Raw genomic sequence first — 14784 nt, 5'->3', positions numbered from 1 at the left:
TGTACTCTGCTACTGGTAGGCGCATCTCTCTCGTGGCCTTCTCGGTGAGCTCTATTCCTGTCGACCAAACCTTGAATGAGAATGGATCTCGCATCAAATCCTGGTTCCCTGGGGTCGACTGGAATTCTCCGCCCAACACTATGAGGGCGTCTGTCAACCTGCTGTCGAGGCACATATGATCCACTCCTTGGGGGAGGGGTTGGCACTCGACGTCGATCATCACGATCGAATCGGTGATCATACTGCTCATTCCTTCTGTACTGATCACGCCGGTCTCCACGTCCCTCACGCCTCGGAGGAGATCTTGGGCTGTGAGCCGACTGGACTGTATCCGCTGCAACGGATCGACTGTGGATCCTGTCCCGCGACTGAGAAACAGCGGAATTTTGGTCTCCCGCTGCCCGGAGCAATGCTCTGATTTGCAACAAGCCTCTGCCAACCTCTGACTAGGAGGGCTGAATCGACTCTGCTATACGGGCCGCAGCCGCCAAATTTTGAATCGGAGTACGATATACCTGCGGGGGCGGAAAGAGTTGATGTTGACTGGATTCTGGAGCCCGTTGACGCGCTCGCTCATCGAGTATTCGCTGGAGATTCTCCAGTCGAGTGCGCTCGGCCAAGTTAGCCAAGCGCGCGTCCTCCAAGGCTTGGGCCTCGGGGGTTTCTCCAACGATAGGAGTGTGGAGTGCATCCATGTTTCGGCGGTGAAGCTCCTCCCGCTGCAACGACGTGAGAGGCTCGGGGAGATACTCCTCGTGAGGACGCGACGGGTCGCCCCCATCCGCGCCTCCGTCAGCGCGGGGGAAACCGGGAGGACTGTGTGGCCCATCGATCACCAGAACCTCTGCAGCTGGGTCACTGCTGTCGCATTCGGATGCGGTCTCTGCAGAGCCAGTCGACAGGTCGAACAGGCCGTAGAGGGATTCGTCGGGCTCGATTGCCGCGATTTGTGGGGTGGCTGACTGGCGGGCCACCGCATGCCTCACCCACCTCTGAAGCCTCGACCGACCGGAGCGCTTGCGCCGGCGAGAAACAGGGCGGGGAGATGCCACGGGAGCCGACCGATACTGGGTCGACGGCTGCCACAGGAGGACACCACAGACGCATGCGCGAAAGTGCGTCGCCCCGCGGACGGGGAGCGCGTCGACGTTGAGTGGAGCTTCCTGAAGCCAAGCGGAGTCGTCGGCGATGAACGTGAGCGCGCCGAGATGGATCTCGCGGCCCTCCACCAAAGCTCCGCCTGAAACCATGATTAAGGAGATCGGAAAAAATCGCAACTTCTCAAACTAGGCGCTAAGACTCCTAGCCCCACGGTGGGCGCCAACTGTCGTGGTTCTAACTCTGACAGTGATGTAGGGGGGTATGTATGGAGAGGCTAGATCTTAGCTATGGAGGAGTTGTAAGCACATGAGGATTACGAGTTCAGGCCCTTCTCGGAGGAAGTAACAGCCCTACGTCTCGGTGCCCGGAGGCGGTCGACTGAATTATGTATGTATGAATAACAGGGGTGCCCCCCTTGATACCGAGGAGGGGGGTGGCTTATATAGAGTTCGCCAGGCCCCTCCAGCCCTCGGTAATGCAAGGTTTAAAGTACATTAAGATTGGGGGTTACTGGTAACGCCCCTAATAAAGTGCTATGATGACCATAAAAGCTACTTAATGACCGACCGTTTGCGTGCAAGGTGACTTTAGATCTCCTGGCAGTCGAGTGGTTGGAATTTGGTCGAGTGATTGCTTCGTGGTCGAGTGTCTTGAATCTATCGAGTGGGATACCTCCAAGTCGATTGAAAGGTGACTTCTTCTAGGGATGTCCTTGGGTAGGGTACTTAGGACAGGTCCATGCCCCTATCCTAGGTACATAGCTTCATCAGCTGGTCTATTGGGGACTCGAACATGAGGTAAACTGGTCGGCATTTGAAGGGCACACTGCTTTGTTTTCTCTTGTTCGATTGCCAAACGCTTGCGCAGCTCTTCAGTCAGCGATCTTGTGGGTTCAGTCTCAATTGCATCCTTGGACGACTGAGGAATATCCAGGTCCACCACTGCTTGGACAGTAGTTGGTTGCGCAGGGCTTGGGGCACGAGTGCTGTTGAAGCTCTTCAGTATATCTGCCATTGTTGATAGCTGCGTGTTCAGGGCCGTTACCACGTCCTGTACGCCTGCCATGGTTTTGGCCATGGTGTCCTACTTGAGATTCATGGCGTGGACGTCCTTGCGCAGGTCATCTAACTCACCACGCATCTCTGCCGTGTCCTCACGCGACTGAACCACCTCTCCCTTGAGTGCCAAAAGTTCTGCGACATCATTTTCGTCCAAACTCTGCTTGGGACGCCCCATAGTGACCTCGATCCGAAAGGAATTTTACACCCAGCACGCTGGAAACCCGACGGATCTGAGAACCAAGCGACCACCGACGATCTCTCCCTGCTGCAACACCACCCAGAGGAGGAATCTGGAATTTTACCACGGAAATAGGAAATTCCCGCAACCAAATCCTGATCCCGAGCTGTCCCCGAATAGGTCTACCGCCGCCAGCGCCACCACACCGCCCCCATCGCCGCCCTGCACCGCCGCCCCAAAATTCACCGCCGATCGAGGGAGGGAAGGGAGGGGAAAAATTCTGCGCCGCTACTCGATTCTCTGAAGATCAGCCTGGCTCATGATACCAATTGTTATGCCCGGAGCTAGATCAAACTAGGATAATTTGGGGATCGGAGTGCTAGGGTTCGTACGAGAGTACCAGAGGCGAATATGCGGGTCTATATTAGCTGTAAAGTATGTAGTTGATTCATTACAGACAAATGGCATGCCTCTCAAGAGAGAAGAGTGGCTTTATATAGCCAGCGACAACAGGTGAAGGAAAACAGGACGGCAACGGAAACTAAACAGTAACGGAAAACGGTTCGTTCGGAGGGCGAGCGCAGCGAGCCGTCTGATCCTTCCTCTGGCTTCAATCCTGGCCTTCCGTTAACTAAAGATGCCCGCGTTGGACTGTAGCTTGCTGTAGCCTGACATTCCCCGGATCTACCCTCCGCCTCGCAGCTCCGATCCCCTCCGGCAACGGCGAAGGCGTCAGTTCCGCGGACGTATTCTATCTCATTCTTCTCATCTGCTCATATATACGTATTTTGTACAGAAGTAAAAAAAAATTCACTACATATGTGACATCAGATTTCATATGTTATAGGAGGTACACAGCACTTTATTTACCAGATCATGAAAGCAAACTTTCTTATTTATGTACTTTGCCACATTCTTGCCAAGTTCCTGCTTTTTAAATTGGCTGCATGCCTAGTGTCATCGTGCTAAACTAGACACATGCCTACTGTCTTTATATATGTAAACATTCGGTCAAAGAATAAGATGCGGTCTGAAAATTCACATATGGAAGAGACTAGTCAGCCTGTACGCCTTGTCCTAATTTTATTTTTGAAGGATATGGTCTGAAAAATTACATATGAAAATTATTTCCATTCAAGTTCTCCCCTTTTGTTTTGTACCAAGCTATTGAACCAAGGTTTAGGAGCATCAAAATTAGATAATTATTCCCATTCAAGTCCTTGCCACTATACACTGCATAGATTATTGTTGTTTCTCTTTTTGCCATCACAATTACAATTGGGAGCAGCAAGATTAGATAATTATTTAGTCATACTAGTATGTATATTGTCATAACTTGGGCGAATCAGTGATCGGTAGTCACTGCTAACCGGCGTTCTGGTGGAGTGCAAAAGTGGTAATTACATTCAGGACATGAAAAATTGAGTATGAATGTCAGCTTTGTGTAGTTCAGTCGGCTTCCTATAGGTTTGTTTTTCTCACCCTGCATAGCTAGCTAGTACATATGTATTCTTCTGTAGTTTCTTGTGCACTCTGCAGATTTAGAGCTAGGAAGAAGCAGTGAAGGGAGGGACCTCAGTAGGACAGCATGAGTTGGACGGTCGCTACGACGTGGGAACTGTTGACCGGTAAACTCTGAATCAGTTGAGCACCCAAATGCCAAATTTTCCATGGTCAATCTCTCAAAATAGAAATATGTTACATAATTAAAGCCTCTGATCCCTATTGATGCGCAAAGGCATGGGCAACAAAGTCCGATCGACCTCATCGTGATGCAGGACCGGCGGCCACCCTTGACCCTCTGCTAGAGTTAGGTCCCATCCTGAGCGGTCCGCTGCTCTGGGCGACATCGGAGGTGGGCTGGTCGGTGACATACATACTAGAACTTGAGTTGGGATCACTGCTGGTGCTAGCGGTGTTGATGGTGCCATTCATGTCTCGCTGCAAAGTTGTTGAACAAGGCAAGACCGTTCACCCATGAACTGAAGCACACATGCGTGTGCAGTGTGAGCTAAGTAAGCTGGTAATTCATTCGCGCATTGTGCATGGTACTCATTCATATCGCTGGCTTCTCTTGATCTTCAGTTTAAAAGATGAACCCCCAATTGTCAAGTTGAGTTAACAGGGGCAGTGGGGTAATGGGAGTTTGATTGTCAAATTCAGAATGTCAAGTTCGGTTAACAGATGTCATGATGGATCACGTGACATCTGTTGAGTTTGTAGTCTGTAATTCTTGGGTTGTTGGTCTAAATCTGGAGTTTCTAGAGAATCAAAAGAACCTTCTAGAGTAGACAACAACAGACAAATGTTACAGCTGTATGTAGAGTTACACTTTTTGTTGTAATCCAATGATGCTGAATTGTGTGGAACTAATCTACTATTACCTGTATCTGTTCTTGATTTTCAGTTAGAAAGCTTGAAGAAAATATCTGTTGAATTGTATGAAACCATTTACTAAACGGTTGTATATTCTGAAATAGTTGCTGACTTCCTCATTGTTTATAATTCTGCCACCTTTGAGTTGCAGTTCCCGGCCGATGAGGAATATAAGGACTACTGACCGCTGCCTTACAACTTATATCTTCAAGAAGTATCGCTAGCCCGGACACGAATATTTGATAATCGATAACTTTTTGTATGGAGAGAGAGGTCTGCGACAACCTCACAATTCTTGTATGATTCATTTGTATCGGCGTTGGCTTGACAGTTCTAAGTTTGGGAACCTGTCGAACAATGATGGCTATTCTTATTCTAGCCCATGAAAATGGTCACATGATGTTTTTGTTTGTACACGAGAGATCTTTTTCAGCTGCAACATCATATATATATTTCATACTAAATTCTGACATTTGTGTATTGCTGTTCTTATTCTAGTCCATGAAAATAGTCACATGATGTTTTTGTTTGTACATAAGAGATCTTTTTCAGCTGCAAAATCATATATATTTCATACTAAATTCTGACATTTGTGTATTGCTGTTCTTATTCTAGCACATGAAGATGGTCACATGATGTTCTTGTATGTAATGGTCACAACTTGATTGCAGCGAGAGATAATTTTCCAACCACAGAGCCATATCTTTCATACTAAATTATGACCGTACGCTGGAGCGCCTTCCCCTGCTTACCAAACTGCCACAGGGAAAGGGGGTGATATCCCCGTCGGAGATGGGGATCACCTGTGTTGGTGAAAATCCCCCGCAGGGGTCTTTCACCCTGGGTTATCCTTCCCTTGTAACCAAATGAGGCCTCACGGTCACTTAAGAGAGTGAGATCTGATAGATATGATAAGATATTATTTTTGGTATTTTTGTGATAAAGATGCAAAGTAAAATAAAAGCAAAGAAAAAAGCAAAGGAAATAACTAAGTATTGGAAGATTAATATGATGAAGATAGACCCGGGGGCCATAGGTTTCACTAGTGGCTTCTCTCAAGAGCATAGGTATTTTACGGTGGGAGAACGAATTACTGTTGAGCAATTGACAGAATTGAGCATAGTTATGAGAATATCTAGGTATGATCATGTATATAGGCATCACATCCGAGACAAGTAGACCGACCCCTGCCTGCATCTACTACTATTACTTCACTCATCGACCGCTATCCAGCATGCATCTAGAGTATTAAGTTCATGAAAACAGAGTAATGCCTTAAGCAAGATGACATGATGTAGAGGGATAAGTTATGATAAAAAACCCATCTTGTTATCCTCGATGGCAACAATACAATACGTTCCTTGCTGCCCCTACTGTCACTGGGAAAGGACACCGCAAGATTGAACCCAAAGCTAAGCACTTCTCTCATTGCAAGAAAGATCAATCTAGTAGGTGATGACCCACAAGTATAGGGGGTTAATCGTAGTCCTTTCGATAAGTAAGAGTGTCGAACCCAACGAGGAGCACAAGGAAATGATAAGCGGTTTCCAGCAAGGTATTCTCTGCAAGTACTGAAATAAGTGGTAACAGATAGTTTTGTGATAAGATAATTTGTAACGAGCAACAAGTAACAAAAGTAAATAAGGTGCAGCAGGGTGGCCCAATCCTTTTTGTTGCAAAGGACAAGCCTGGAAAAACTCTTATATGATGTAAAGCGCTCCCGAGGACACATGGGAATATCGTCAAGCTAGTTTTCATCATGCTCATATGATTCGCGTTCGGTACTTTGATAATTTGGTATGTGGGTGGACCGGTGCTTGGGTGTTGTTCTTACTTGAACAAGCATCCCACTTATGATTAACCTCTATTGCAAGCATCCGCAAATACAACAAAAGTATTAAGGTAAACCTAACCATAGCATGAAACATATGGATCCAAATCAACCCCTTACGAAGCAACGCATAAACTAGGGTTTAAGCTTCTGTCACTCTAGCAACCCATCATCTACTTATTACTTCCCAATGCCTTCCTCTAGGCCCAAACAATGGTGAAGTGTCATGTAGTCGACGTCCACATAACACCACTAGAGGAGAGACAACATACATCTCATCAAAATATCAAATGAATACCAAATTCACATGACTACTAATAGCAAGACTTCTCCCATGTCCTCAGGAACAAAAGTAACTACTCACAAAGCATAAACATGTTCATAATCAGAGGGGTATTAATATGCATATAGGATCTGACCATATGATCTTCCACCAATTAAACCAACTAGCATCAACTACAAGGAGTAATTAACACTACTAGCAACCTACTAGTACCAATCCCGGACTTGGAGACAAGAATTGGATACAAGAGATGAACTAGGGTTTTGAGATGAGATGGTGCTGATGAAGATGTTGATGGAGATTTCCCTCTCCCGATGAGAGGAGCGTTGGTGATGACGATGGCGATGATTTCCCCCTCCGGGAGGGAAGTTTCCCCGGCAGAACAGCTCCGCCAGAGCCCTAGATTGGTTCCGCCAAGGTTCCGCCTCGTGGTGGCGGAGTTTTGTCCGAGAAGATGGCTTATGATTTTTTTTCCCATCAAAAGAGTCCATATAGCAAAAGATGGTCACGGAGGGCCACCAGGGGGCCCACGAGGTAGGGGCGCGCCCAGGGGGTAGGGCACGCCCCCACCCTCGTGGGCAGGGTGTGGCCCCCTGGTGAAGTTCTTGCGCTCAATGTTTTTTATATATTTGGAAAACATCATCCGTGAAGTTTCAGGACTTTTGGAGCTGTGCAGAATAGGTCTCTAATATTTGCTCCTTTTCCGGCCAGAATCCCAGTTGCCGGCATTCTCCCTTTTTATGTAAACCTTGTAAAATAAGAGAGAATAGGCATAAGTATTGTGACATAATGTGTAATAACAGCCCATAATGCAATGAATATTGATATAAAAGCATGATGCAAAATGGACGCATCAACTCCCCCAAGCTTAGACCTCGCTTGTCCTCAAGCGAAAAGCCGAAATTGAAAAATATGTCCACATGTTTAGAGATAGAGGTGTCGATAAAAATATAATACGGGCATGAGGGCATCATGATCATTCTTAGAACAGCAACTCATATAATTCTTGTCATATGATCTCTAATGCTAGAGTAATAATTCAATCACAATATCAAGTATGAATCATAAACTTCATTGAAAACTGACAAACTATAATCTCAGTCATTGAGGCAATTGCAATTTATCATAACATAGGAAAGAGTCAATGTACAAGGGCTTTTCAGCAAGTCCACATACTCAACTATCATATAGTCTTTCACAATTGCTGACACTCACGCAATACTTATGGGTATGGAGTTTTAATCGGACACAGAGAAAGATAGGGGCTTATAGTTTTGCCTCCCAATGTTTTACCTCAAGGGTAATGTCAACAGTAATAGTTCATGAAAATTCACATCCAATTAGCTATATATACCAGGATCTTTCCAACATATTGTGCTTGCCAAAGGATAAAATGTAAAAAGGAAGGGTGAAGATCACCATGACTCTTATGCAATGTAGGAGATAAAAGTAAAAGATAGGCCCTTCACGGAGGGAAGCAGAGGTTGTCATGCGCTTTTATGGTTGGATGCACAAAATCCTAATGCGAAAGAACGTCACTTTATATTGCCACTTGTGATATGGACCTTTATTATGCAGTCTGTCGCTTTTATTACTTCCATATCACACGATTGTATAAAGCTTATTTCTTCCACACCAATCAATCATACATGTTTAGAGAGCAATTTTTATTGCTTGCACCGATGACAACTTACTTGATGGATCTTACTCAATCCATAGGTAGGTATGGTGGACTCTCATGGGAAAACTGGTTTAAGGGTGTTTGGAAGCACAAGTAGTATCTCTACTTGGTGCAATGAATTTGGCTAGTATGAGGGGGAAAGGCAAGCTCAACATGTTGGAGGATCCAAGACAATATAATTTATCTCAGATGTAAGAAAACATAACCCATTACGTTGTCTTCCTTGTCCAATGTCAACTCTTTAGCATGTCATATTTTTAATGAGTGCTCACAATCATAAAAGATGTCCAAGATAGTATATTTATAAGTGAAGGCCTCTCTTTATTTATTACTTCCTATTAATTGCAACGATGGCCAAAACTATGTTTGTCAACCCTCAATAACTTTTATTCATCATACTCTTTTTATGTGAGCTCATTACTCTCCATAAGAGTCACATGGTCTCTTTGTTTCTTTTTATTTCTTTCTCTTTTCTTTTATTCACTTGGGATCATGACAAAAATAATCAAGCCCTTGACTCAACACTAATCTTTATTATATAGCTCACGGACTCGATTACATAGAAGGATAATAAAGCAAAACTCACAACTAGATCATACTAAGAACTTTTATTCTATTAGATCAAGATATTACCAAAAGGATCGAACTAAGAAAAACGGTAAAGATAAAAGTGATGGTGATACGATACCGGGACACTCCCCCAAGCTTGGCAGTTGCCAAGTGGAGTGCCCATACCAGATACTCAATTCTTCTTTGTTGGTGAAGAAGGTGGAGTTGTTGATGATGGATAGTCGCACATCGAGCGTAGGAGGTCTTCTAGCTTGCGGATAATGCCCTTGAGTGCGATGATATGCTCCTTCAACAAAATATTTTCACGTGTGAGATACTTATTTTGTATACGAGCCAACTCAATCATCTTGAAAGCTTCGATTTCTGTTGGGGTAAGAAGATTGTGATCCAGTTGAAGGGTGTCTTCTATTGCTGGAACTTGGTCCTCCATGGCCTTCTTGATCCCTTCATCCTTGTTGATCTCCATAGGTTCTTCTCTCTTCAGCTCTATCTTCATTAGCCAAGCATCATTTCCCTCATGGTCGGAGGAGGAGGGAGACGACATAGTGCCTGGCCTTGAGAACCCTGACAGAAAACAGCTTGAAACGAAGACAGGAGATTTTTGCGTGATACGGGAGTCAAAACCCCCGGGAGGTTATATAATGAATTTTTACCGACCAAAATACATGTCCTGTAAGAAAACGGAGTCCGGAGAGCGCACGAGGTGCCCACGAGGTAGGGGGCGCGCCCTCCACCCTCGTGGAGCCCTCGTGTCCTTTCCGGACTGCTGCTTATTTTTCTATTTTTCTAAATAATCCAAAACAGAGAAATATTGCCTTGAAAACTGTTTTGGAGTCGGTTTACTTACCGTACGTACCACATACCTATTCCTTTCCGGAGTCTGTAACGTTCCGAAAAGTGTCCTTTATGTATTCCTTCGGGGTTATGGTTTCAATAACATTGGTTTCAATATTTATGGGATTACCTGAGATATAGTGTTTGATTCTTTGACCGTTCACCACCTTCAGATTTGTGCCTTCGAAGTTGTTGATTTTTATGGCACTTGAACGATAGACCTCCTCGATAACGTAAGGGCCTTCCCATTTAGAGAGAAGTTTTCCTGCAAAAAATCTTAAACGAGAGTTGTATAGCAATACATAATCATGCTTTTGTATCCTTTTGTCTAAACTCATGCTTTTGTATCCTTTTGTCATGCCATCTTTTAACTTTTTCTTTAAACAACTTGGCATTTTCGTAGGCTTGGGTTCTCCATTCATCAAGTGAGCTAATATCAAATAACCTTTTCTCACCGGCAAGTTTAAAATCATAATTAAGTTATTTAATAGCCCAATAAGCCTTGTGTTCTAGTTTGAGAGGTAAGTGACATGCTTTTCCATAGACCATTTTATACGGAGACATACCCATAGGATTTTTATATGCAGTTCTCTAGGCCCATAATGCACCATCAAGTTTCTTGGACCAATTCTTTCTGGACCTATTAACAGTCTTTTGCAAAATTAATTTGAGTTCTCTATTACTCAATTCTACTTGACCACTAGACTGAGGGTGATAAGGGGATGCAATTCTATGATTAACATCATGTTTAGCAAGCATTTTACGGAAAGCACCATGAATAAAATGTGAGCCACCATCAGTCATTAAATATCTAGGGACTCTAAACCTTGGAAATATAACTTCTTTAAGCATTTTAATAGAAGTGTTATGATCAGCACTACTAGTTGGAATAGTTTCAACCCACTTAGTAACGTAATCAACAGCAACTAAAATATGTGTATAACCATTAGAGGAAGGAAAAGGTCCCATATAGTCAAAGCCCCAAACATCAAATGGTTCAATAACAAGTGAATAATTCATAGGCATTTCTTGACGTCTACTAATATTACCAATTCTTTGACATTCATCACAAGATAAGACAAACTTACGGGCATCCTTGAAGAGAGTAGGCCAATAAAAACCAGATTGCAGTACCTTATGTGCAGTCCTATCTCCAGCATGGTGTCCTCCATAAGCTTCGGAGTGACACTTGCGTAGAATCTGTTCCTATTCATGCTCAGGTACACAACGTCTAATAACACCATCTACCCCTTCTTTATAAAGATGTGGGTGATCCCAAAAGTAATGCCTCAAATCATAGAAGAACTTTTTCTTTTGTTGGTATGTGAAACTAGGTGGTATAAACTTAGCAACAATGTAATTAGCATAATCAGCATACCATGGAGCAATATGAGAAGTATTTATGACATTTAGTTGCTCATCAGGAAAGCTATCATCAGTAGGTAGTGGGTCATCAAGCACATTTTCTAACCTAGACAAGTTGTCTGCAACGGGGTTCTCAGCTCCTTTTCTATCAACAATATGTAAATCAAATTCTTGTAGCAAGAGAACCCATCTAATAAGTCTAGGTTTAGCATCTTTCTTTTCCATAAGATATTTAATAGCAGCATGATCAGTGTGAATAGTTACTTTAGAATCAACAATATAAGGTCTAAACTTATCACAAGCAAATACAACTGCTAAGAATTCCTTTTCTGTGAGCATTGTCTAGAGTTTTACTAACATATTGAATAACATTTAGTTTCTTATCAACTCTTTGTCCTAGAACAGCACCTACAGCATAATCACTAGCATCACACATAATTTCAAAGGGTAAATTCCAATTAGGTGGCTGAACAACAGGTGCAGAGATCAATGCTTTCTTAAGTATTTCAAATGCTTCTACACAATCATCATCAAAGACAAATTGTATATCTTTTTGTAATAAATTAGTCAGAGGCCGAGAGATTTTTGAGAAGTCCTTAATGAACCTCCTATAAAAACCGGCATGACCAAGGAAACTTCTTATACCTTTGATGTCCTTGGAACATGGCATCTTTTCAATAGCATCAACCTTGGCTTTATCAACTTCAATACCTCTTTCAGAAACTTTATGCCCCAAGACAATACCTTCATTAACCATAAAGTAGCACTTTTCCCAATTCAAGACAAGATTAGTTTCTTCACATCTCTGCAAAACTCGATCAAGGTTGCTCAAGAAATCATCAAAAGAAGATCCATAGACGGAAAAGTCGTCCATGAAAACCTCACAAATTTTTTCACAAAAGTCAGAGAATATAGCCATCATGCATCTTTGAAAGGTAGCAGGTGCATTACATAAACCAAAAGGCATACGTCTATAAGCAAAAGTACCAAAAGGGCATGTAAAAGTAGTCTTTGATTGATCTTTGGCTGACACAAGTATTTGAGAGAAACTAGAATAACCATCTAAAAAGAAAAAATGTGTATGTTTAGACAATCTTTCTAGCATTTGATCGATAAAAGGTAAGGGGTAATGATCCTTTTTAGTAGCCTTATTTAATTTGCGGAAATCAATTACCATCCTATAACCAGTAATAATTCTTTGAGGGATCAATTCATCTTTATCATTAGGGACAACAGTAATACGTCCCTTCTTAGGGACACGATGGACAGGACTTACCCACTTACTATCAGCAACGGGATAAATTATACCTACTTCAAGGAGCTTTAGTATCTCCTTTCTTACCACTTCTTTCATTTCAGGATTCAGACGACGTTGATGATCACGAACTGGTTTAGCATCTTCTTCCAAATTAATTTTATGTTGACATAGAGTGGGACTAATGCCCTTAAGATCATCAAGAGTATACCCAATAGCAGCATGGTGCCTTAAGAGTTTTTAATAATCTCTCTTCTTCATGTTTTAAAAGGTTAGCACTAATAATAACAGGATATATATTTTTCTCATCAAGATAAGCATATTTAAGAGTATCCGGTAAAGGTTTAAGCTCAAACACGGGATCACCCTTGGGTAGAGGAGGATCCCCTAGGATTTCAATAGGTAAATTGTTTTTCAGAATAGGTTCCTGTTTAAAGAATACTTCATCTAATTCCCTTCTTTCATTCATAAACATATCATTTTCATGGTCTAGCAAATATTGTTCTAAAGGATCACTAGGAGGTAAGGCAATAGAAGCAAGACCAATAATTTCATCCTTACTAGGTAATTCTTCTTCACGGTGTTGTCTACTAAATTTAGAAAAATTAAATTCATAAGTCATATCATCTAAACCGACAGTAACAACATCCATTTTGCAATCTATGGTAGCATTAACAGTATTTAAGAAGGGTCTACCAAATATAATGGGACAAAAACTATCTTGTGGGGAACCAAGAACAAGAAAATCAGCAGGATGTTTAGTTTTCCCACACAAGACTTCAACATCTCTAACAATTCCCATTGGTGAAATAGTATCTCTATTAGCAAGTTTAATTGTGACATCAATATCTTCTAACTCAGCGGGTGCAATGTGATGACCCACAAGTATAGGGGATCTATCATAGTCCTTTCGATAAGTAAGAGTGTCGAACCCAACGAGGAGCAGAAGGAAATGATAAGTGGTTTTCAGCAAGGTATTCTCTGCAAGTACTGAAATAAGTGGTAACAGATAGTTTTGTGACGGGATAAATTGTAACGAGCAACAAGTAACAAAAGTAAATAAGGTGCAGCAAGGTGGCCCAATCCTTTTTGTAGCAAAGGACAAGCCGGAACAAACTCTTATAATAGGAAAAGTGCTCCCGAGGACACATGGGAATATCGTCAAGCTAGTTTTCATCACGTTCATATGATAGGCGTTTAATACTTTGATAATTTGATACGTGGCTGGACCGGTGCTTGGGTGCTGTTCTTACTTGAACAAGCATCCCACTTATGATTAACCTCTATTGCAAGCATCCGCAACTACAACAAAAGTATTAAGGTAAACCTAACCATAGCATGAAACATATGGATCCAAATCAGCCCTTACGAAGCAACGCATAAACTAGGGTTTAAGCTTCTGTCACTCTAGCAACCCATCATCTACTTATTACTTCCCAATGCCTTCCTCTAGGCCCAAATAATGATGAAGTGTTATGTAGTCGACGTTCACATAACACCACTATAGGCTAGACAACATACATCTTATCAAAATATCAAACGAATACCAAATTCACATGACTACTAATAGCAAGACTTCTCCCTTGTCCTCAGGAACAAACGTAATTACTCACAAAGCATATTCATGTTCCTAATCAGAGGGGTAATAATATGCATATAGGATCTGAACATATGATCTTCCACCAAATAAACCAACTAGCATCAACTACAAGGAGTAATCAACACTACTAGCAACCTACTAGCACCAATCCCGGACTTTGAGACAAGAATTGGATACAAGAGATGAACTAGGGTTTGGAGATGAGATGGTGTTGGTGAAGATGTTGATGGTGATTGCCCTCTCCCGATGAGAGGAGCGTTGGTGATGACGATGCTGATGATTTCTCCCTCCCATAGGGAAGTATCCCCGACAGAACAGCTCTGCCGGAGCTCTAGATTGGATCCGCCAAGGTTCCGCCTCGTGGCGGCGGAGTCTCGTCCCGAAAAGTTCCCTCTTATTTTTTTCTCATCGAAAGACCTCATATAGGAGAAGATGGACGTCGGAGAGCCACCAGGGGGCCCACGAGGTAGGGGGGCGCTCCCTAAGGGGGCGCCCCCCACCCTCGTGAGCAGGGTGTGGGCCCCTTGGCCTTCATCTTTGGTGAGGATTTTTCTTTATTTATTTTAAGATGTTCCGTGGAGTTTCAGGACTTTTGGAGTTGCGCAGAATAGGTCTCTAATATTTGCTCCTTTTCCAGCCCAGAATTCCA

The sequence above is a fragment of the Triticum urartu genome, chromosome 4, assembly GCF_003073215.2.
Source record: "Triticum urartu cultivar G1812 chromosome 4, Tu2.1, whole genome shotgun sequence".
Classification (NCBI taxonomy): domain Eukaryota; kingdom Viridiplantae; phylum Streptophyta; class Magnoliopsida; order Poales; family Poaceae; genus Triticum; species Triticum urartu.
The sequence above is the reverse complement of the archived record's forward strand: the minus strand, read 5'-3'. Positions refer to the sequence as shown.